General features: G+C 45.8%; 1 protein-coding gene across 10 annotated transcripts in view; it reads right to left on the bottom strand.

The window, feature by feature from the left end:
* The window catches only part of KMT2E (lysine methyltransferase 2E (inactive)), a 69334-nt gene extending 67230 nt beyond the window's left edge, over positions 1-2104 (bottom strand). For 6 of the 10 annotated variants that reach the window (XM_035549584.2, XM_035549588.2, XM_035549582.2 and 3 more), the window contains exon 1: positions 1435-1801. The gene's annotated coding sequence lies outside the window, so the exon portion shown is untranslated. Of the gene's footprint in view, positions 1-1434 lie in introns of all 10 variants that reach the window. The other 4 variants (XM_035549577.1, XM_035549583.1, XM_035549576.2 and 1 more) reach the window with 3 other exon arrangements.
* Positions 2105-22715: the final 20611 nt, after the last annotated feature.

The raw sequence follows: 22715 nt of genomic DNA, 5'->3' as shown, positions 1-22715 counted from the left end.
CAAGAGTGGTCTCGTTCACTTGCCTTTCACACACATAACCAATAAAATTAATCAGCTGGAACACAGCATTTTTAAATCGCAGTAAAGCCAAGAGACATTTTGTACATTATTTGAAGGGAACGGTCTTTTCATTTACACGGAATAAGACTCTAATATGCTGCAGACAAACGCACTGCATGGGGTGTGGAGGACCCGAGCTGATTAGATTACCACAACATCAGCCTGAGGCCGCCATTTTTAGAATCTCTAAAGGACAAAAGAGGGAAATTAAAAAATTTGCTCCACATTTTTTGAAAAGTAACTTTAAAAGTATCGTGATTATAATCAATTAATTCTGCATTATAAGTACAGCCGTGGATATATCGTTGTCTTCTCCGATCTGAGCCCTGAATAACTGGACCATTTCATTATTATTCCTTTAAGATACTGTAAATAAACAGACTAAAATATTCCTAAATCTAGATGCAGCACTAAGCTTCTGCTTTCAACGATACGTAGTATATACCATGTTAGGGACCTCAGGGCTTTTAGCCACCGCACGTTCCCTAATGGCTGAGTATGGGGGAATACAGGACCTTTATAATCAGACTATATTATGTTTCTCTACCCTATTTAGTACTACACAGTGAACCGTTTGTTTCTCCTCCCCTACGTCTGCAGCGATAGGGTCTACTCCACCACTCTTTATTTCCTGAAGATTAAAATATGCCAGCCAAGGAACACGAATGCTGGCTACAGAAACCGAAGCAAGAAAAGGATGCACCAGTATAACTACTTACAACCTCAAGAAAGGGGGTGGAGAGAATGATCCCCTTTTAAATTGGCACAGAAACTCTTTAGGACAGCTTTCCGTTCGTCCAGGTTACACCACGAAGCTGAGATATTAACAGGGAGGCAGAGAAGGAGGCGGGGGTGTGGAAGTCAGAGAGATTAGGCCTATAACGAGCCATTTTAGTATCACAAAGCCAAAATATACAGGATGGAGGAAGAGAATAGGTTTCCCTAAGCTTCATAAAACTCAATACGCAGTGCCAATAACACACAAACCCGTTCTTAAAAACCACCAGTCTGAGGAAGCGTACGTTGTCACATAATAACCCCTCCTGGCTCTTTTTCCAAGCATAATGCATAAATCTGGCAGAACTGCCAAAAAATTCTCCTCAGCTCCTCCAGTTACAGTAACCCGCCATATTCACAAGATATAGCGACAGCCTGCCATTTTCAAGCCAAACCCCACAAAAGGAAAAGCGAATTGAAGACAACTTCAGGAGAATTTCAGCACGTTTCGGGGGGAAGGGAGTCAGTCACCCCGGGGGCAACGAGGCGTCCCCGCCGCATTTCGCTCCCCCCCCCCCTTTTTTTTTTTTTTACCAGCCCCCCCCCCCCCCCCGAGGCGCCCCCGGCAGAATCCCTTAGAAATAACCCAAGACTCACCTGTAATGGTGACACAGGCCAGGCAGCAGGACCCCTCAGCCGAGCCCCTTTCCTATCCCGACCAAAACAATGCCGCTGCCCCACTGCGGATGTCCCTACCCTGGGCAGGACTCACCCCCTCAGCAGACTCGGGTGAAAGAAAAGAAAAGGGAAGGAAAGGAAGAGGAGGGCCCCCCCTCCCCCCAGGAACCAGCTCGGCGCACGGAACCCTACGGGGACCAGCTGGGGAGCGCCTTTTGCCTCAGGACCTGCGTACAAACCCCGCTGCCGCCGCCGCTGCTCCCGTGTCTCCCTCCTTGCAGCCTCCTACGCTCCCCTCTATGTCACTGCCTCTCGGGGAAAATGGCGTCCGCTCTCCCCTCCCTCCCCCTGCACGGGGCTCACCCGCCCCGCCTGGCAGGGGCAGGGTTACCAAGGCGAAGCCAAACAGCCGCCATTTTGCTTGTGGGCTGCTGCGCGCTCGGCGCCCGCTGAGCCCTCAGTGTCCATTTTACAAACAGCCTCACGGCTGGGCGCGGCCGAGGGAGCGGAGCGAGGGTCGGGGGTGGGCGATAATGGGGGGGGGTTGGGGGGGGGGTGAAGGGAGAAGGTGTTCGGGGAAGTAGGGCGGCGGTGGTGGAGGAGGGGAGCAGCCCGGGCTGCTCTTGGGGGCGATCCGTGAGGCGCGAGCGGGGAGGGGCAGCGGCTGTGGTGGCAGCGAACGGCAGCGGGAGGATGTCTGACTCACAGCTGCATCCTCTGGGGCAGGATCGCTAAAACTCCGTCCTCGGCTGCTTCTCCCCCCCCCCACCTCCGCCCCGGCTTCCTCCTCACGTCCGGCATGCCGCTCGGCCGTACCTATCCTTGGCGGATCTCAACCCGAGGGGTGCGTTTTCGCCGTTAAAAAAAAATAGTATATGAAAAAGCCCCGGGGGTCTCGGACATGCAGAGGAGCTTAACCGGAGGGGCGGGGAAGGAGGGGGGCGAGGAGAAAGGGGAGGGAGCGGGAGGTTTTGACTGGGCCCGTTTGTAGGCGGCATGGAGGCTTTTGGCCGCAGCTCTCCCGTTGTAGGCACTCGAGGCTGAGATCTTCCCCGAGGCGTGTGAGGCGAGCGGGAGCGAGCTGCTTTGCTCGAAGCGAGCGGGGCCGCGCTAGCTGAAGGCGTTTCTCTCCGCCGGGGAACGGGACGAGCAGTGGCCGGGGCTGGTTTTCCCCCGTAGGGAACGGCACTCGGAGAGCAGGTACGGTCTGCTTTGGTCCGGACCGGGGAGCCCAGGAGAGCTCCTAGCGAGGCCCCAGCTCCCTCCGCCACGTCCCTGCCCGGCTTCAGCCCCTCCAGCGCCGCGGCTGAGCGAGGGAGGGGAGGCGGCGGCTGGGGTTTCATTCGACGCCCACCAGGGGCTGAGCGAGCCTCCTTCAGTGCGCAAACTCGGGGCACCAGATAAAAGCTGGGCTGGCAGCCCTTACCCTGCCTCGATGGAGCCGCCACAAGCGGGTGACTGGAGAAGCAGTTAGCAGCAGCGCCATAGCCTAGCGTCCCCCCACACCTTGGGCAGAGAGAGTTTGGGGCTCTAAACAGCTGCTGCTGCGGCAGGAGGGAGCCGAGGTGAAGGGATCTGCTAGCTGGTTGGACGCAGAGGAGGCGGCTGTAACGGGGCGTTGAGCCTGAGGGAGGAGGGGGGCGATTAAACGTCTTGTGATCATGGCGGAGTCTATGGGTATTTTTTCCTGTCTAACTCTCCTGTGCGTGTGTCTCTGTTTTCTCTCTTTTTCTCTCTCTCCTTAGGGCGCTATGGCCGGGGCTGCTCGCTCGGGTTCTGCCTGTTGTTGCGCGAAATGGCGGCCGGCGTCTTGGTGGGTTTGGTTGTCGGTTTTTTTGTGTAGGTTTTTTTTTTTTCTTCCCCTCCTATTTCCCTCCCCTCCCCCCCCAACTCCTGCCTTGGCCGCGTCTCCGCAGCGAACCGCGGCGGAGACGGGAGTCAGGAGGGGGACGGGAGCTGCGCGGCAGCCAATGGGCGGCCCGGGCCGGGTGCCCCGGCGCGCGCTGATTGGCTGGCGCTGACATCATCCTGCAGCAAGGGGGCAGTCGCAGCTGGGCAGGGTCGGGAGCCGCCGGGGGAGGCTGGGGTGAGGGGAGAAAACAGGCGCCATGATCGCGGCGTGAGGGCGGGCGGGGAGCCCTGAAGACGGGGTGAAAAGAGGGGAAAACGGGGCAAAACGGGCTCGGTTTCTCCTTCCCGAGCAGCTGCGGGGCCGCGAGAAGAGGAGCGGTGGGCGCGGAGCGAGGGAGAGCGGCTCGGCGGTGGTTTTGTAACTGCGTCAGCCCAAGATGGCGCCGGGCCTCCCTGGCGAGGGCAGGGCGGTGCACGTCCGCCGGAGGTCACGTGACCGCGCCGCATTCCTGTGGGGCTTGGCCGCGGCCCAGCCCGCCTCAGGCGGCGGCGGTGGTGGATACCCGGGGAGCCCGCGCCTCCCCTGCCTCCCCTCCCGGCCCCTTCCCCGCCTCCCCTCCCCTTCCCCCGCCGCCCTCGCGAGCCGGGGTGTAGCCGAGGAAGCTTCTCGCTTCCCTCCCTGCCCGCCGCGGCCTTGGTGGGAGGCCCCTCCACGGTGCCCCCAAGGGGAAGTTCCCTGTGGGCCCCCTCAGCCGCAGCCTGGGCTCGCGTAAATCCCCTCTCTCTGCTCCCCAGTCCTCCCTAGGTGCCAGTTGGCATCGCTGGGATCTGCCTCAGTGCTGTCTAAGCGGCCTTGGTAAAGCCAACGTGCAAGCTGCGCGGAGTTGTGCTGCTAGGAGCTTGGTGTGGCTCTGCTAGGTGCACAGGGAGGCTGAGGAGAAAGCTCTTAACGCCTCTGGTTCTGTTAGAACAGCGCTTGGACGTGTTAATATGACTTCATTTGTGTCTTGGTGGTTCCTCTTCGAGCAGTGTTGTCATAAGGCGACGTGGCATCTGTTCGGGAGTTAGGCCGCGGGTGGCCCGCGTCTGTAATGCAGGGATTGAAGCATGCGCTGAGTGGAAACGGAAAGCCATGGTGTGCAAATACGGGGAGGGTGGCCCTCGTCCTGCCTCCTGAGGTTCATGGACTTGGCACTCCACTCTGGGTGGGATTAGGAGTTTGGCAAATACATTTTCTGGATCTGTGTTTTATTTCAGGATTTGGGGTGGGGATGAAAAACGTACGTTTTCCAATCATAACACTCTTTTCTCTTTTTTTTTTTTAAAGGACTGCAACTCATTTTACTGTTTGGGTGGGGTTTTTGTGCTTTCAGAGAAATTCACTGTCAGTTCCCACGTCTTGTTCTTGTATAGTACAGTGTAAACTTAGCCTCTGCAGCTAACCCAACGAACGAATTAACAGTTAAAATTGCTGATGCTTTAAATGTGGTCGTTTGTTCCACTTAGAAATGCTTTATAGCACTTTTCCTGTTCTCAGTATGTTTGCAGAGGTGCGATTTCTCTCTTCTCTGCAGCAGCGACCTGGTGGGGAATGAAGCTTGAATTCTTGGTGAATGCGTTGTGTGAGAACTGCTGGAATGAAAGTTGTTGGGTATATGACTAATGTAGAAGAATCCTTTATAATAGACACTGCTTAATGTGTTACATAAGTAACGTGGTGAGGTGGAGCCTAGTTGCATAAGAAGCGACTGGGGACTGGGAGCTACTGTAAGTAGTCGGTATTAGTTGCAGATAGAGCCTGCAGGGCATGTGTGTGCTGAGGGAGGGGCGGGAGGCTGGGGCTGGAAGCATCTAATAGTGCTACATTTTTTCCTTTGGAGGTTATAAGGAAAGGGAGACGGTAATTAAGGATGACAGTGTGAAGCTTTTTAAAGTTTGGAGTTTCATGGGAGCTTAACTTGTATGCTCTGTTTTCTGGAAGAAACTGTTTCGAGTGTCAGATGGGTGGCTGTCAGCTGAGCCTTGTAGCAGCCAGTTTTGTGTAGGCTACTACAAAGAGCAGGATTCTCCGGTCCTAGAGGTTGTGAGGCTATTTAAAAAACAAACAAACAAACAAAAAAACCTTACTGGAAATGGTGTTAAGAGGAGGCAGTTTGTTTGTTAACCAAATGTCTAAGTGACTGGATTATTGATCCTTTCTGTACAGGCATGGTGTAGCACAAGGTAAATACTCCCGTTGTAATGGAAGCTTCCAGAGACTCTTTCAGTGTGCAGTGAGCCTTCTGATGTAGAGCAGATTTATCTGGGACCTGAAATGAATATTTTCTTGCATATGTATTAAGTGAAGAACATTCGTGTGCGCTGAAGATGTGGAAAAACACATTTCTACGTTATTAATACTTGTGTTTAGGCATGTATTCCATGATTATGGAATAGGAAACAATTCCCTACCTCACTGTAAGGGAGCAGTCTGAATACTTAGTATTCTATAAGCTACTTTAGAATATCAAATCGAAAGCTTCTATGTGGTAGAAAGCTTTAATCTGTAAAGCAACCTTTTAGGTAGCTCACATTAATAACCAGGTTGTGCTTGGGAACTGAGAAATGAACTATTTTAAAAGTTTTGTGTAGCTGTTAGCTTGTTGTAGCAGCATTTGAACTGAGGAGTCTTTACGTTCTTACGAAACTACAGAAATGAAGGCAAATTCTAATAGCGTAGTATTTTGGTTTGTTTCTATGCAGTCTTACTAGCTGTCCTCAGGGAAGCACTATCATTTTGGGAAGCGGTAACTCCAGTGGTGATGCAGCGAAGCTTCGAAATGATGTCTGTGATGCATTCTGAATTGTTCCTTCTGCTGCAGGAGACAAATAAACAGCAACTGCATGTACTACTTCAAGACAGAAACCTCAGGGGAGGGGATCTGCCCCAAAGCCAGTCTGTAATGCCTTTAACTAGGAAGATGAGGGGGAGGAAGGGAGCTGTAAGAGAGGGAGATAATTTTTTAAAATAGTTTGTGTTTATGGTAGCCTACCAGAGAGAAACAGTTTCTACTGAACTACAATTCTTTCCTTTTAAAAAGGATATTTCAATTGGCTGGGTGTTCTCCAGCAGTTAGGCTTGCGGTTCTAACTTGCCATGGTATCCTGTCTGTGCATGTATGTGGTCTGTGTCTTTGCTAGGACCTGTTATTTAAACAGCACTGTTTACCTTTGTCTTACAAAGAGACTGACAAGAGTTCAAGGGTATGTAGGGGAGAAGGGAATGAGGTGTAATGGATCTGAGTATGCATTAATGCCATAGCTGAAACAGTTGAAGTGGTGCTCATGCTGAAAGATGATCCTGTACCTTTTCCCAGCTGTTCGTTCTTGCTTCTGCACCACCCCTTTTTTTTGAAGGCATGAGTGTCTGTGTGAGAAGTGGAACAGGAGAACAGATTTAACATAAGCCTAATTGTAATGGGTGGTTTTCTGATGTGAGTGTGCACTGCATGGCTTCATAATGCTCCTGCTTGGACGGGAGTAGGAAGAAGCAGCTGCAAGGAGGAAAAATGGACATGTGCAAGTCTAAATTGTTAATGAAATCAGGTGTGTTTTTACTAAAAATACAATTTTTAAGGAATTTGAGGGGCAGCTCCTATAGGCACTTGGCCAGTGGAGCCAGAATCACTCTAACCCTTGCTTTAGGAGTCGGGCGCTGCCAGTCTTGCAGTTAAGGGTGGCAGGGTCACTTCAGATTCACTGAAATGGCGGACTACAAAAATAACTAGGCCAGAGTTGGAAAGGAGCAGGATTCTGGTTAAGTGTTCACAGATTTTGGACTTAATGAGCTTATCTTGTTGGAGCAGGGTAAAACTTGGAATGGGTTTTCGTGTTCCAGAAGTGAGTGATAATCCAATAGCTGGGCTATTTGAAGAGTTACTCTTACTGGAAGAGTTGTGAACTAATCTTTAAAAAGCTTGTGATCTCTGTGGGTCACAACGGTCACTAGTCAAATGAATATGTATTAGTTGCATGGTGTAGAGCATGTCCGGTGACCTTCAGCCGATTGGAAACAATCGGTTTCAACAAATCTTTCCACCTGGATGTGGAAGGAGTGCTCAAGGCCTGAACAGCAGCAGAGCAGGTATATCCTTTGCACACCACTGAAGGGTTTGTGTTAGGATAAGCTTTCCTGAAAGAGTCGAGGCCTTTTCAGAAAGATCAGTGGAGATTTTTCTAGGGAAGGAAGACCAGTCATTGGCTGTTTGTATCTTTAAAAGTGAAAAATAGTCTCTCACTGAGAGGAGCAGGCTGACAGGTGTTACATGCCCAGCTGATCTCAGGTCTCGTAGGAGTTCGCACCAAGTTCATCGCACTATTGGGACCTTCCTAAGAAGTGGAGTCGTATTCTCACTTGATTGTAACATACCTCTAGCCTTGGAGTCCTGTCAGTAATGGTTCTTTGAAGATGCTGGAGATAATTAACAAACAGATGGTTCCTCAGTGTTAAGGTGCAAGCAGTGTAAGCAAAACAGTGGTTCTTCAAGGTCTCTGGGAAGAAAATGAGGTAAGCACTGCTGCTCGCTGAGAGTTGGGCTGTGCTAGAGCGAGGAAGTTACTGAGCTGTGGGTTCCAGTGTTCCAGAACTGCAACTCAGGGTGGTCCTCTTACAGCAAGAGCAAGTGTTTGTCTTGTAAGCTTAGAAGCCAAACAAGACTTGGCTTCTGTGTTTCTGTGGTTATTAAGCGTTGGACAAAAGGGGTTCCTTATCTCTGCTGAAACTTCTTAGTGTGACTTGTATGAAACGAGCATTCTTAAAAGGGGTAGGGAAAAACCATAGGAAATCAATCTTCTGCACTCTTATGGTCAAGTATGAGAGCGCTGTTGGCAGCTCGTTAATGATACACAGACATGCAGCATTTCTTTTTCAGAAGGGAAATGCAGCTTGAGTGCAGCAGTGCTTCACGTCTCTTCAAAGGACTAGCTTCAGAAGACTGCTTTAGTCCTGGTCGGTGTGGCCTACTGAGACTTGAACTGCTCCAGAAGAACAGAAATCTGGTGGAATGGTATATTCAGGGTGGGTGGCTTTCTGACTGGTTGTAATCGTGGGCTTGCAAACCTCCGTAGGTTGGCAACTCGTGAGGCTTTGTATTGGTGGAGTTCCCAGTGCATCACAGCTGATGTACAGGAACTAGTAGGTACACTTCCCTCTAGCTGGTTGTCACGCACACGGGTCTGAGAGCTGCTTGATGTGGTGGTAGTGCAGTTGCTGTAGACCAACCAAATACAAGTGCAAAGCTACCTTATGTGGCAGATCTGGGGTGCGTCAGAACTGGGGGGGGTGCAAGAAGAACTTGAGCGGAAGCACTGTCTGGAGAACAAGGGTAGTTCAGCAGAGGAACTAGATGCAAGCACATCTTCCTTGCCTCCCGTGTTCCTGCCCGCCCTTACCGTTTAGGTCACTGCCATGTGGTTCCCCAAACTGAAGTGAAGTGAGAAGTGAACTGGAGGTGCAGAGCTGTGCTGCTTTTAGGGTAACCTAAGCAACCCCTTGAAGAGACTGTGAGTGAAACTGGCTGATCCATGAGGTTGAGATGGGCTGTAGCATATCTTGTCTCTTACCAGCATCACTCTCCTTTGAGTGCTAAACTGCGCTGCAGCTTCATTTTGGGCAACAATGATGGTACTACTGTTGCTTGATGTAGTCTGATTCGAGATGGGATAAGTCATCCATCCAGAAAAACTACAGGCATTCTAATTACGCTTTACAAGAGCGTGTTATTTAAAATAGCATTCTCACAGCTGTCCTGATTTTAGAAGACTGCAATTTTCATGAAACAAAACTATTGCTTTTATCAGGGTAGTACTACACTTGGATTTCACGTCCAGTGCTTTGCTCTATCATCCTATTATTCGTATGCTGGAGCAAGCTTGTAAGCTTATAAAGGTATGCTGGGCAGTTGTGAGATCCTATTTTTAAACCGCTTCTGAGAAACACTTGTCTCCTATCTCTGCACAAGCATAGGAAAGGATATACTTCATGTAGGAGCCACGGTGTCTGGGCTCAGCTAACAGTGAGTTTTGAACTTGGAGTGTCTTCTCCTTAGAAGAGATAATAGATTTGAAGCTGCACTGACTTCTGCTGGGGATGAGCAATGACCATAACTAGGAAATCGTGGCAGTGGGCTGATAACTTCTTGTAGTAAGGGACAGATCTATGGTACGTTGCAGACTAGCCAAACATTAAAAGAAAGAAATCTGATTGTCAAATCACCTGCTTTGCTCTACTTAAAGAGTGCAAGAAGAGTTAATGGCAGGAATGTTTTTAATGGTACATCTTGTGATGAATCTTAAATATGGCAGGTGTACTTAACCTACTACTGATTCGCAGCAACTCAATTTACTCTAATTGTGCAATTACCACCATGTAACACCTCTAACATTTCCATTGACTTTGGGAAATTGTCTAAAAATGCAACTAGGTTTTGTGTGCAAGTAGGCTAGCATCTTAGGGTTTTTCATCTGTATGTCCCTGATCATCTAATTAAGACTAAGCATGAAATCAAACACTGAATGTGGGTGTTAGTATTCTTGCTATAGGAATGAGGGAATACTAAAATTGAAGGACCTTTTTAGGGAAGGTATAGTATCTAGTTTGGGGCAAAAATAGAGGCTGCTAAGGCAGCATTTAGACTTGGTTTTCTTTGTCTTTTAAAATTGGCAGGCAGGAGTATTTCAAATGAGGCTAACTACTGTGAACAGAAAGAAAAATCGTGCTGCTGGAAGATGGATTATACACAGCAAATTCAATGTACTGAATTCTACACGTCTTAGAGCTCTTTCATCAAGTGACTACGGTTGCTAGTGCAGATGTAATTGCTGAGAGGGAGTGGTTGTCACAAAGTAAAATTATTAGGACTGTTTCCTGAAAGCTGAAGTTAAGCCTGCGCTGTTTCTGAGAGTTGGCAGTACAGGGTCTTACTCTTCTGTTCTTTTTTTCTGGAACAGCCAAGCTGCTCCTTCAGTTTTCCCCCAGATTGTGCGCTACAAATATTATTGGCCTTGGAAGTGCAGCTGTTAGCTAAATTGGTTTGGTTTGTTGTCTGTTTCAGTGGTGTAACTCCTGAATACTGTTCCCATTCAAGTAAATTGGAGTAGCTAGCTGTTCTCCTTGGTATTGGTTATCCAAATTTTGCCTTGTAGGCCACACTCTAGTGCTCATCTGGAAGAAAACGTCACTGTTGTAACGTCATCTACAGCTGGCAAAGCAAGGTAGTCTGTTTGAGGGCACTTCTGTGCTTTATCTCCCACTTAAGTCAGCTTACCTAAGGATATCCTTCAGTTTCAATAATGTAATGATACTGCAACACTGTTCTAGAACAGTTTCCTTTCAAAAAAGAACAACTGGACTCAGTTTAGTAACCTGCTGAGAATATTCATGCCCCATTCAGGTCTGGTTGTATTCATTTTACTGGCTCTGCCTTACCTAGTCTGGTTAGACCTAAGGCCTGTGTCTCAAAATTCTCACGTGACTGATCCTCGCCTCCTTTTAATGTATCTTGTAAATAGCACAGCACCAGTAAGCAGAGATTGAGCTGTCTACAAATGCTCCTTCTGTCTGGAAGTGACTTGTTGGAAGGTGCCTATGCCTGTCTGTAGATGTTGCATGAAGCATGGATTTTTCCAGTAGCCTGTGTATTTGTCAGGAAGTTTCTTGCTCCGGGTGCCTCTCCTTTTTGCTTGAATAGCATTGAGCAACAATTATATACTGATTGCTCTCATTACAAGTAAACTCTACATCCTGTTTAGAATAGGATGTACATATTAACAAGTGTAAAACATCTGTTGCATCTTCCTAGAAATAGCATCTTGCAGACTTAGATATTTCAGCCTCACAGCTGTTCAGAAGCCATCCCATATTTAAAATCCAAGGCTTTTAAGGGGTGTTTGAAGTAACGGTTTAAAATAGGTAGCTAGAGCATGATGCAAAATTGAATTTTGTTTTGGAGTTTTTAGTCTTTTTACCCTTTTGAATTGTCAGTCCTCTCAGTGGCCTTCCTCACATTATTAATGACTATCAAAGAGCAAAAAAGTGGACCAGTGGTTCAAAATGTAGGTCTAGTAGATCTTTTTGCACGAAGACTCCTGGTTGAATCTGAATTTTGAATGTGTCCAGTTGGTCCTGGAGTGAAGGAGGCTTTGTTACTGCTCAGAAACACTTCTACTGTAGCTCTTAAGCTGAAATCTTGTTCTACTTGTCATATGATAAATAAAGAGATGCCTCATTGAACTCTCAGTTGTTCTTCCCTTACATCAGTCTAACACGTGAACACTGGGTTTTTTAATAACTTTTTCTGACACTTCCATTCAGCAAGAGTGTGTTGGTCTTGTGATAGATACCCTTCTGAAGTGCCTTAGTGTAGGAAGTGTTCCCTGCTCAAAGGGGACTCCCGGCCTTCTTGACTGCTGCAGGAAAAAAGATGAAACAAGCTTTCTTGTAATCAAGCTCTACAAATGCTGGAGATCTATTTAGTCTGGTAAAAATAACTGTTCTGCAGTACATGACAGGTGAAACAGTCACAGCCTCCTACATACTGATATCTGTGAATACCTGTGCTTACAAATCATTTCAGACTACCAAAGGGGGGATGATGAAGGCCTCTAGAAGTAAATGCAGCTCTCTAGTGGAAGAGAGAAAAAGGTGGATGGGCTAAAAGAGTATATTCCTCCTGCTAGCTGTGGAGAAGTTACTGGAAGAGTATTCTTGTCACCATTTGTGGATTTAAGATGTTCACCTAAAAAAAGGGAAGGGGTGGATGGGACAAAACACTGAGGCCCTCATTATTCGGGGTCCTGCAGCAAAAGGTGAGTTGTAAGAACGAAACCTGAGTGAAATCTGGCTGTCTTGGCTAGAAAAAGAGGAGGCCAAACCTGTAGTTCTTGAGCAGCACACAGCTTTTAAGTAGCTCCAGGCTATGTCTAGAGTAGGTTGTCGAATTGATCAAAACAGGCACTGTATGCAACTGCAGAATTCTGAAAGACCAGTTTAGAGTGGGATCTGCATATGAAAAACATTCCTATTTCAAACACTTGTGCTGCATCGTACATCACATGACTGCTAGCTGTTGTGTAACAGGAAAGCCTGTATTTTTTTCCCCGTTCATCTTGGGGAGGGAAACGCAGATTGGACTTGTATTTAGCTATAACTTCCTTCCTTTTGGGAACCAATCTGAACTGTTAGGGAGTTCAAGCACTTAATCTGCCATGTGGAATGCTTTGGTTTCCTGCCCACATGTGAAATCGGAGAGAGCTTTGGAGTCTCCAGGGGGTAGAGGGTAACTGGGAACCATCTTCCCATGGGATGAGAAGATCATTCCTCGATTGTCTCCTTGCCCAGCTTCCTGAGTGGGTACAGCAAGGGGTGCTTTGGTATACCATGGTTGGCTATTCTATAGCACAAAGCATCTATTTAAGGTTTTTTATTCTCAAATTTAAGAACTGTTAACTTCAAAACTTAAGATAGTTTTGCTGTGACCTGAATGACAACCTAAGCTATTTCTAAACATCAAAGGAAAGTGATTGGGCTGAAGGCTAAGTTCATCAAAGAATTGCAGTTTTATGCCTGAATACCCACCTGCCTTCCAGACTTCTCCAAAATCAGCTTGCAGGTTTTCTATGCAACAAATGAAGATTGTGAAGTACATAAGCCGTAGAAACTAGCTGAACGGAGAGAGGAGGATTGGCCAAGAGTGAATGCAGAAGAGGGAGGTGCTTATTTTTAGTTAGATGTGGCTTTTACTTTTAGTCATGTTTTGAAACTAGACGTTTGTGCCCATCTCCGCTTTCTGTAGCTTTCTGAAGTGTCAGCTGTTCTAACCACCAGATCGGTGGCCTTGTTGAACGCAGGTGGGATGGAACCATGAAACCTGTAAGTATGCCTCCAAATACTGCACGTGCTCTGTATCAATCACTTGTTCTTTACTAGTCCCTGTTTGTAGGGATCGAGCTTATGTTTATGGATAGAAGTAGAAAGAACACGACTTAACGCACTTCTCATTTCATGTTGTCATGGAAAATCTGCTCAGTGGCAGCTGGCTGCGTGTGTTATTTTTGGCTTTCTACTCATACGGTTTGTATTAGTGTTTTCTTCAGAACATGGTACCCGGCTTAAATATAAAGGTGTTCATTTTCTTTATCTCTTAATGTGAAAGACTACTTCGCTAGACCTCCTGATTTTTCACTTCAGTGCCAGAGGTGCTTGAAGGGGGGAAGTTGGTTCTTAAGCTCTCAAGTCTGAGTCCTGTAGCTTGTCGTTGCTGCTTAACTGACTTCTAAGATATGGACAGAAAAACACAACTAGCAACAGGCTCATCTCTGCCCTCTTAAAGTAAACTCTCCTGTGACAACCTCCTGATCTGTTTGGGTAATGATAAAAAGATACTTGGCAAAAAGCAAGAGTTCTGTGACTGTTTGCCCAGAATATAAATATTTCATGCTTCTTTGAATGCTTGTGTGGCTTAAATATTGCAGCAATAGCGTCTCACTTATTTTTAGCTTTGGGGAGCAGGAAGAGTGCTAGTTTCCTGCATTCCCCTTCCCAAAAACCTTGGCTACATTAAGGGGGCTCTCCCCCTTAATATAATAAATAATTATATATAATATTTATATAATTATATAATAAAACGTAGCAACCCAGAGCTGGTTTATCAGTTCCAACTAAAGACTGGCAGTGTGAGCCCTGACCTTCATTGTGCAAGGGGTAGGGCAGCACTGGGTTAGACTGCAGCCCTTTCTCAGTGTTCTTCCTTCTGAAACAGGCATCAAGCCTCTCAGAATGAGAGTGCAGCTTATTTGTTAGTTGTATACAGGTAGTCCCCAAATGTGGCTGTTGCAGCTCCCAACTAGATCTACTCCTCTGGCTGCTGTCACTGGAACTGTGATGCTATTGCACAGGCATGGCTAACATGAGAAATCAGTGAAACTGGATGCTGCAGCACCACTTAGTATAACGCTTAGGTAATTGCCACTGTCTTCACATCAGCTGCTGCTACTTATCCATGGCTACAAATTACTCCTGCTTGGAAGTTTAGGTATATATCCTATTTCTGTGCTTTACAGCACAGATAGTTCAAACTAGACAGGCACTGTTGCCAAGTTATGTCAAACTGCTTCCATTTAAAACAAAAAAAACTGAATGTCCAACTTGAGCAATAGAAGTATGAGGAGATCTGTAGTAGTCTCTTGGATCTCCTTCAAGAGAGGGATGCAAAAAATGCACATGGCCCTAGTTGTAGGTACTGTTAAAAAATAAAATAACCATTTTCTTGTTGCGTGAGTTCTGTGGCAGTGGCACACAGGTGTTAAAATTTGGGTGAAGTGTTTGGGGTGTTGTGTGGGTATCATTAGCAGGAAATGTGCATGCACCTTTAGTATAAATCTTTCTTCCTGTCAAATCAGCCTGCAGCAATCCACTTAAAGTACGAAGTTTCTTGGCACTGCAGAGCATGTGCAGAACAGGCCTGCAATCACTTGGGCAAGAGGCAGATAAATACTAGCTTTGGCATGCAGAAGTGTCCTCGTGTGTGGAGCAAAGATAAAAGCAGTAGGCTTGTCCCAGCATGTTCCTCTAGCAGCTACACAGAATGTCCCTGGTGTGTATAAATGCTCTCTGATTCTAGTGGTATGTGTATTTTCCACTATGTATTTTCCACTTACGTCGCAGTGCTGGTCATGCTCTGTTTGGGGGTGTTGATTTTCAGTTTGGTCTGAGTTTTTGTTTCATTTAAGTTTAGGATTTTTAAAAACTGAACAGATCGCAGCTGCTGACTGTGATTCCTCCTGCTGAAGTAAAAAGTTAATGCTGGTATTAGCTGCTTTAGAAAACTAGCTATGTACAAAAGGATCCAGTTTAAGAAAATCTAAGGGACTCTAGAAAAAGTGTCCGGTTACAGAAGGACTTACAACCTCTTGCATCATGACTTAGGCGCAGACAGTAAAACCTTAATCCTCTGAATCACGCTAATGCCATGTTAAAGAGACATGGCACCGTGGTCGCTCGACTAGGGAGAAAGCTGAGCAGTTCCACTTGTCCTCAGATACATTTTTAAATTGCAGATGAGTATCAATGATTTTGCTGCTAGTTACACAGTATTTCTACAGGCTGCTTGTGCATTTAGTCTGCTTTGCAGCTCCTGCCAGGGTGTAGTTTTCATTTCTCTATGATAATTTAGTATGAATGTAGTAATAACCTAGCAACTGTGTGAGCACTTAACAAGTGTGGCACTGGCGGTAACCACCCCTATCAAAAGATGAAAAAGAAACGTTAAGTGGTGCACAAGCTAAAGCAATAAACCACATAAAAGGCAGGGGCTTAAGTCAACATATGTTCCTTTTAAGCTGTAGGGTCTGCTACCCTACCCGAGTCCACTGTGGGTATTGAAAGGTCTGAATGTACGCGGGGCTGGTAGCACCACCTATTGTTCTCGGTCTGTTTTCTTAGCTTCCCTAAATCCTAATGATAAAGTTCTAGGCGCTGGTTTGTTTGTGAAAGCCATAAAATCAGGAGTGGGGGAATTGTGCTCCTATTCTTGTTGTGCCTTAGAATAAAAGGCTCTTCTTGCTCATGAGAACTAAACATCTTGTCCAAGCTGTGATCCTTTCGTGGGAAAAGTGTATCTAAGTAGTGGGTGGGGTTTAAGAAGCTTTTGTTTCAAAACGAGCCTTTCACAACTCCTGATGCCGGCCAGATTATGCATACCTCAGTCACATCTGTGATTTAGCAGTGTGTAATGAACCTCTTCACACATCTCTTGCAGGCTGAGAGTAGCATTAGCTGGATCTAGAAGAGACTTAAGTGAATTCTTCATATAATGGTCACTCAAGTCTGCTGTAAGCAGAGTATATGAGCATGTGCTGCTGTTGATCACTTCTAATTACACTAATATATGGCAGAAAACAAGCCACTTGATTCAAAGCATATTTTGATGAAAGATTGATAATAAACAGGAAGCTAAGTGGTAGGTTGGCATAGTCATATGCCAATATGGGTGAATATGCCAATATGGGTGAAGGACTTCATTTAGGGGAGGAGTTGGTGCGATGAAGGTTCTGAACAGAGCAGTATCTTGAGGCAAACCAAAAGTAGGAGAAGCTCTGATGGTGAAGAGCTCCCTTCAGCAGCTGTGAACAAAAAGGGGGTCTTATGTGGGCACCTGCTCAAAATTAATGGTTGCCACTTAATGGCAGCTGTCATCAGCAGGTCCATGTGGAGCTTCGCTGGGCCTGGAAGTGTGTGATGGACAAAACCAGCCCGAAGATGGTTGACGGGGTTGTTGGCCTGGCCTTGGGGCTGGAGGGGTTGTGGAGATGATGTTGCTCTTTGGAGGAAAGAACTACTTAGCAGTACAACAAAGAGTGATAGCAGAAGGACCAGGCTGATGGTGACTGAGAAAGTTTGGCTCGGTATTAGGACACTGCCAGCTCTCTTAATGAGCCCTCCCTAGGAAATGGGATGTCAGGGCCTGCTGTGGATGTGGGAGGCAAAACTGGCTCAAGGTGTTACCTCTGGCTGCTCTTCACCACTCCTGGGGTTATTGTTCGGACATCAAAGCACGGTGCTCCATCACCTCACTCATGCTGATGGCGTGTGAGAATAGGTTGTGAACTAGGGACTGATTTCTTCAGTAAGTAGATCAGTCTCCCACCCCCTAGGTTTCCTTTTTTTTTTTTTTTTCCCTTGGTGGGAGGAGAGGCAGTGTAGATCTGCTGCCTTCAAAACGGAAGGGAGCTGCTGGGTGATGTGGAACACAATCCATCCTTCCAAGCTTGTGTTGCTGCAGAAACTCTTCTTTCTCTTTCCACATCTACTTCAACAAAATGCATTGGTGCCTCATGTCAAGGCCTTAGGTAACTAGAAATTAATCGCTAATTATTAATGAAAAATGTGGCTCTAGGAATTTTGTAACGTAGGAAAACTAAGGCAGAGAGAGGGGACAAAATATCCTCAGAGGCATATTGTTCAATATTTAACTAGGAGATGCTCTTAGCTGTAGTTCCATTAGCTTGTCACAATTTAACAAAACTGTTTTTGCAGTGAAGGAAGCAGGGTTTGGATTTTGGTTATAACATGACAAGGAATAAATTAGGCAACAGTGTGGCCCGTAATTACCAGCTTTATAAAAATGAGGGGTCAGTTGCCCCAGCAGCCTGTTCTGACGCTTTTCGTCTTCCTCTGGTTTGATACCATGGTGTTACAAAACACAACAGACGAGTTGATTTCTGCAAGTGTTTCTTCTGAGCATCAAACATTTTTCTCACTTTCATTTCATGGCTTAAAACAATGCAATTAAAACAATGAGCTTAATGACAGAGCAAGGCTTCATCCCCCACTCCTTTCCATGGTAACTCCAGTACCTCATGAGTTACTAGTAATGCTGGCAGGGAGACTGATGTTTACAACTGTCTGACGTTTTTTGAATACATTCTTCAGTCTTCTCCAGCAAATTAAAACCAGATGGGAACTGTAGGGAGCAGAATGGAATCTAATTGTTCTGTGGCTTGTGATGTTAACAAAACTCTTCGGGTATTTTCATTGTTATTTGGCAAGAAAATGGCTTGTAATTCCTCTGGTCCAATCACTATAATATGCAGTCTTCTTCCAGCATGTCAGGGTAACTACTGTAAGCCTTCACTGAGATGTTTTGCTTTACTTCTTCCAGAGTGATAGGCTGCAGTGTGAGCATATTATGCTGGTAATTTTTTTTCAAATAAAGGAATCGAAAAAAAAACGAAGAGAGCCAGAAAAGTTCGCTGCTCGTCTGGCAGTGCTGATTCTGAGGTGAAATACAGTTGTTTTGCAGCATGTCTTTCTTTTTTCTCTTTTTCTGTCTTCCACTACCCTAACCAAAAGTACATAAAGTAGTAAAGGGATATACAGTGGAGTTAGGTGAGGGAGATGGGACCATTTCAGTTTTGAGTGGCTGAGCTCAAGATCTTTAATGTAGACAGGAAAAGCACTCTCATGTAGTTAATGCCGTGCTGCTTGAACTGGCTGGTGTGCACTTGGAGGAAAAGAAGTAACCTGTTGAATCACAGAAATGGGGTTTCCTGTTAGGGCTTGGAATTTCCTTGCAGCTTTCCCCTCTGTAGCTACAGGGGCTGGTTTTGTGTAGTACGTGTGCCCAGACAAGAACTTGGTGGAGATGAAGACAGAAGCCAAACAGTTATGCATAGACTGTAATGGTTTCTGACTCAAATGGTGTGATAACTGCCAAAATATTGTGGGGTGTGGTAGGAACTGCTGCATCTAATACTGCTGAATCTCTGTCCCTTCATAATTTGCCTAAAAGATCACAACATGCTAATCCTAGTTAACATGAAGCTTGGGAGAAGATTTCTTGCTGTCTTCTACCCATTTGGAACCTGCTAGCATGCAAGAGTAAGTTTCAATATACTGGAGTTTTGTTGGTTTTCTTCCAGTTGCTCAATCTTCAGTCACATTACTCTTGATTTCCTACAGAAAGAGAAGCTGCTTGCAGAAGAGAAAGTTGTAGCTTCTTAAAGATTACTCCAAAAACAGTGAGCATTGGAAACAATGATAAAGACTCCAATTACTATCTTGTTTTGCTTGGAGTTGACAATATATAAGTGTATGTTAAAATAGTCTGTATGTATTTACTGTTATGGAATACATAGTTGTTTTTATACTTGTTTTAGTCTTACTATAGAAGCATGCCTAACAGTTTGGTATAGCATTCTATTTTAGTGTCAAATATAAGGTCTGTGCTTTTACCATGAACGTGGACTTTAAGAGAATTTATATAGAACTATACCTTTTTAAGTAGTTGTTCCTAATAAACCAGGTTTTACAACTTCAAGAGGTGGACAGACAGGAAAGGGGGTGGTCGTATTTTCAGACAAGTGACATTTAGACATTTAGAATAGTCATTAGAAATGGAAAAAAAAAAAAAAAGGTAGTTGATGCTTGTTCTTTTTTCATGATGATCACTCCAATTAAATCTCGGGCTTCTGTAATGCCATGGCTTGCTTGCTAGTGCTTAGGAAATACCAGCCCGCTGCTTTCTGGGAAGCATATTCCTCTGAGGCTTAGTTCAAGGCCCAGTCTAAAGACTCTTAATGCCTTTATTGTGCTGTCTCTGCTATACAACACAGGCATTTGTGATGGAAGTATTTATGTGGTCAAGTGGAAGTTCTTCCCTTTTTTTTTCCAGGCAGTGTATTACATAAATGGGAATACTTCTTCAGCTTTCTGAGTACAGAATAATGTGAAACAATGCATTTACTCCTGTATGCCTTTTTTGTTCCTTCTGATCTGCTGTCTCTTTTTACCTCAATATCTTACAGTCAGCCTTCAGAAGAGCCTACTTCATAGAGTGAAACCCACTTGGGTTATCCTAAGTCCTTCCCAGGGTGTTGGATCAAAATGTTGTTAGTCCCTTGAGTTTTCGTTTCTGTCCTAGGTGATCCTAGGACACGAGCTAGCATGTAAAGCTGTTCCAGTGATGCAACTCCTCTCTCCAGTTTCAATAAGTGGAAGTGATGCTTGCATCCCTAAATAAAGCTCTTGCTGGGATAAAAGGGCTATATATATATATATATATATATATATATATATATATATATATATATATTTATATATATTTTAATTAGATCCAAGTAAGGTCCATAAACCTCATTGGAGAAATTCAGATTCTTTTCCAAGTATTTTTCAACTGAAAACTTTTCTTAATGGTGAATAACAGCCATGTAAACTAACGTTAGACTGTGTGACTGTTTGTTAAAGGAAAAGCATGTTCTCAGTGTGGTTTTTGGACTTCCAAACTGATTACACAAGCTTGAAGGCCCACCCTACATCCTGTGTAGAAAACCAGCTCACAGAAATGCCCATTGTTCTTCAGGATTATAAGTGCCTGTGTTTTCTGCCTGCCCTCTTCTTCAAAGTACTGTATGGAAAATAGTAATGCAAAGGAGCCCCAGCAGCTTAACAAGTGCTTGGCCCTGCCAGGTACTGAGCACTCCCCTCCTGCTCAAGTGGGAGAGGGAGGTGGGAGGGCGAGCTGACAGGCTGGGCTCCCTGCTGAGAGAACAAAGGTGGTGTGTTGGTGAAAGTAGCTGAGAATGTCGGAGTTAGTTCTGTGATTTAATTGATAATTGATGGGACTTGGAGCCTGAAAGTTGTAGCCCCGTGGGTATTTACTGTCTTCGGGGAGGGGGAGGTCGCAAGGAATGCGGTTTGCTGCCAGCCTGGTGAATTGTGCTTGATGTTGCTTCATCCCTGCTAAAAAGAGAATGGGGGCATCTGGATTTCATACCCAACTGAAGAGAGGGTACTTCATGTTCTTGTATCTCTGCTCTCACTGCTGAGATGTGTGCCATTCTGCCTACAAGTTAACTCGACCTATCCCCAAAGAAGGGACCTATCAAGTCAAAAATAGTGGAATTTTCTCACTCCACCTTTTTTCTTCTTTCATCTACGTTATCATCTTGGACAATATTTTTTTTAAGATGAGGTGCTATTTGTAATGTTAAATTTTCAAACAGGAAGACGTTTCAAAGTGAACTCTAAAACCCTCATATTACAGTTTTCTCTTTTTTTAAAAACCAAACAAGCCCTTATATTGCTTGGTAGAATTCAGTACCTGTTTAAGACCAAAATATTAGTTAAGATAATGCTGCTAAGTTGAGCACAGGGCTGCCGTGAGAGTGTTCAAGGCTGTGCTGTGCTTTTCAGGAGCCCTCTGAAAGGAGCTGCCTCGCTTCAGTTGCTGCCAGTCTCCTGACTGCTCAGCATTCCCCAAACATGTGGCCTATAAAATGGGATTATAGGGAAGGCATTCAAGTAAACACAAGTTCCCTCAGGATGAGATTTGCTTTTTCGTGTGGAGCTGTTGCGTGCTCCAGCCGGGGACGGAGGGATGGACAGACAGACAGCTTCTCTGGGTGACCCCAGCCCCAAGACCCCACGCAACTGGGGGCAGGTGGGAGTGGGCTTTGCTTGCAGAGGGTGCAGAGCATGTCCCCATCCCTGTGTTTTGGGGAATGGCTCCTCCTGGGCCGGCTGGCCCACTGGAGCCCCCCTTCGCTGTGTTTTTGGAAGGGCACACCCATTATAAGAGCGGGGAGCTCACCCTTTCTGCGTCTCTTCAGTGTTTGCACACGGTAATAAACGACTGGTCCCGTGATGCGGGTGTAGCTGCCAAGAATCCGCAGTGAGCTCCATCCATCAGTAACTGTACAGCACTGCTTCTGCGGCTCGGCGTGTTCCTGAAGGGAATTCAAGAAGAAGTGGCTGTCTTTTTACCTTGGCTGTTTTCTTACCTTCGTGCTTCTACGAACAGCACTGTTATATGGGTTGGTAATAACGTGTTTCTATGGCATGTAGTCCTGGGCAGCCTGTTCTGTTGGAAGTACACAACTTTGGATGGGTTCAGTCTGTAGTATGAACACTTTTGGGTTCTTCGTTGAGTCAAAATATTACATCAGCCTCAGCAACAAGCTTCCTGTCCTGCTCCCTCGTGGTCTGCATCCGGTCCTGGCCTTGGTAGTTCAGCCTGTGGTTGCTGTTCAGCAGGATTACACAGTGTGGTATATCGGGGCACAAAACCTTTGGGCTCAGTTCCTTTCACAGTATCTCTTCATGTTTTTTTAAGCACTAATCTCAGGTGCAGTTTACTCTTCCCGTCCAGTGGATGTTGGTCACTACAGTAATGGTTGTGATAGTAGTGATCCCCTTACAGCGGTTGTGAAAATTCAAAGTTGATGGCCCTGCTTCAGCTTCTAGAGATCCTTTGTACCACAGCACAGAGGCTTTCCAGCGGAAGCTACAGTCTTAAATACTTTCCTTAAAACAATAGGACTTCATAGGTTCACGAGTATGTGTTCCAGACTGGCCGGCATCCTGTTGCTGATGTGCTACTGCTGTTAGTGGAGGGAGGAGTGTGATACCAGGGTCTGCACAGGGCAGAACACAGACCTGTGCCTCTGAGGTGCAGCATCGTTACACGTTTTTTCCATCCTCTTTCTTTAGAGGTGACTCTGAAGAGAAACTGTTAAAACTTCTTGCCGTTGGGCTTAGCGTGAAGCTTTGAACAAATTCAGCAGTAAGGATTTTCCGTTTTCTTCAGAAACCTAGGCCAGAAACTCTCCTTTCTTGTTTCCGCACCTGTTAGAAAGAAGTTGAGAGAACAGCCCTGGGAACAGAGAAGCCAACCTAGTTTCTGCAGCACTCAGAAGCAGTGAAGTTGTTCGCTTGCCTACACCCTGTAGTAATCAATGTAAAGAATTACTTGCTGTGGGTTATAAATCAATGGTACCTACCCCATTCTTCCAGCAAGAGAAACATAATTTATTTTCAAAATACTTACAATGGGAAGTGCATTTACAAAACCAAGGTAGGTGAATTCAGGGCCTGT

The sequence above is a fragment of the Cygnus atratus genome, chromosome 1 (assembly GCF_013377495.2).
Source record: "Cygnus atratus isolate AKBS03 ecotype Queensland, Australia chromosome 1, CAtr_DNAZoo_HiC_assembly, whole genome shotgun sequence".
Classification (NCBI taxonomy): Eukaryota; Metazoa; Chordata; class Aves; order Anseriformes; family Anatidae; genus Cygnus; species Cygnus atratus.
Note: the sequence above shows the minus strand (reverse complement) of the source record. Positions and strands in the feature narration are given on the sequence as shown.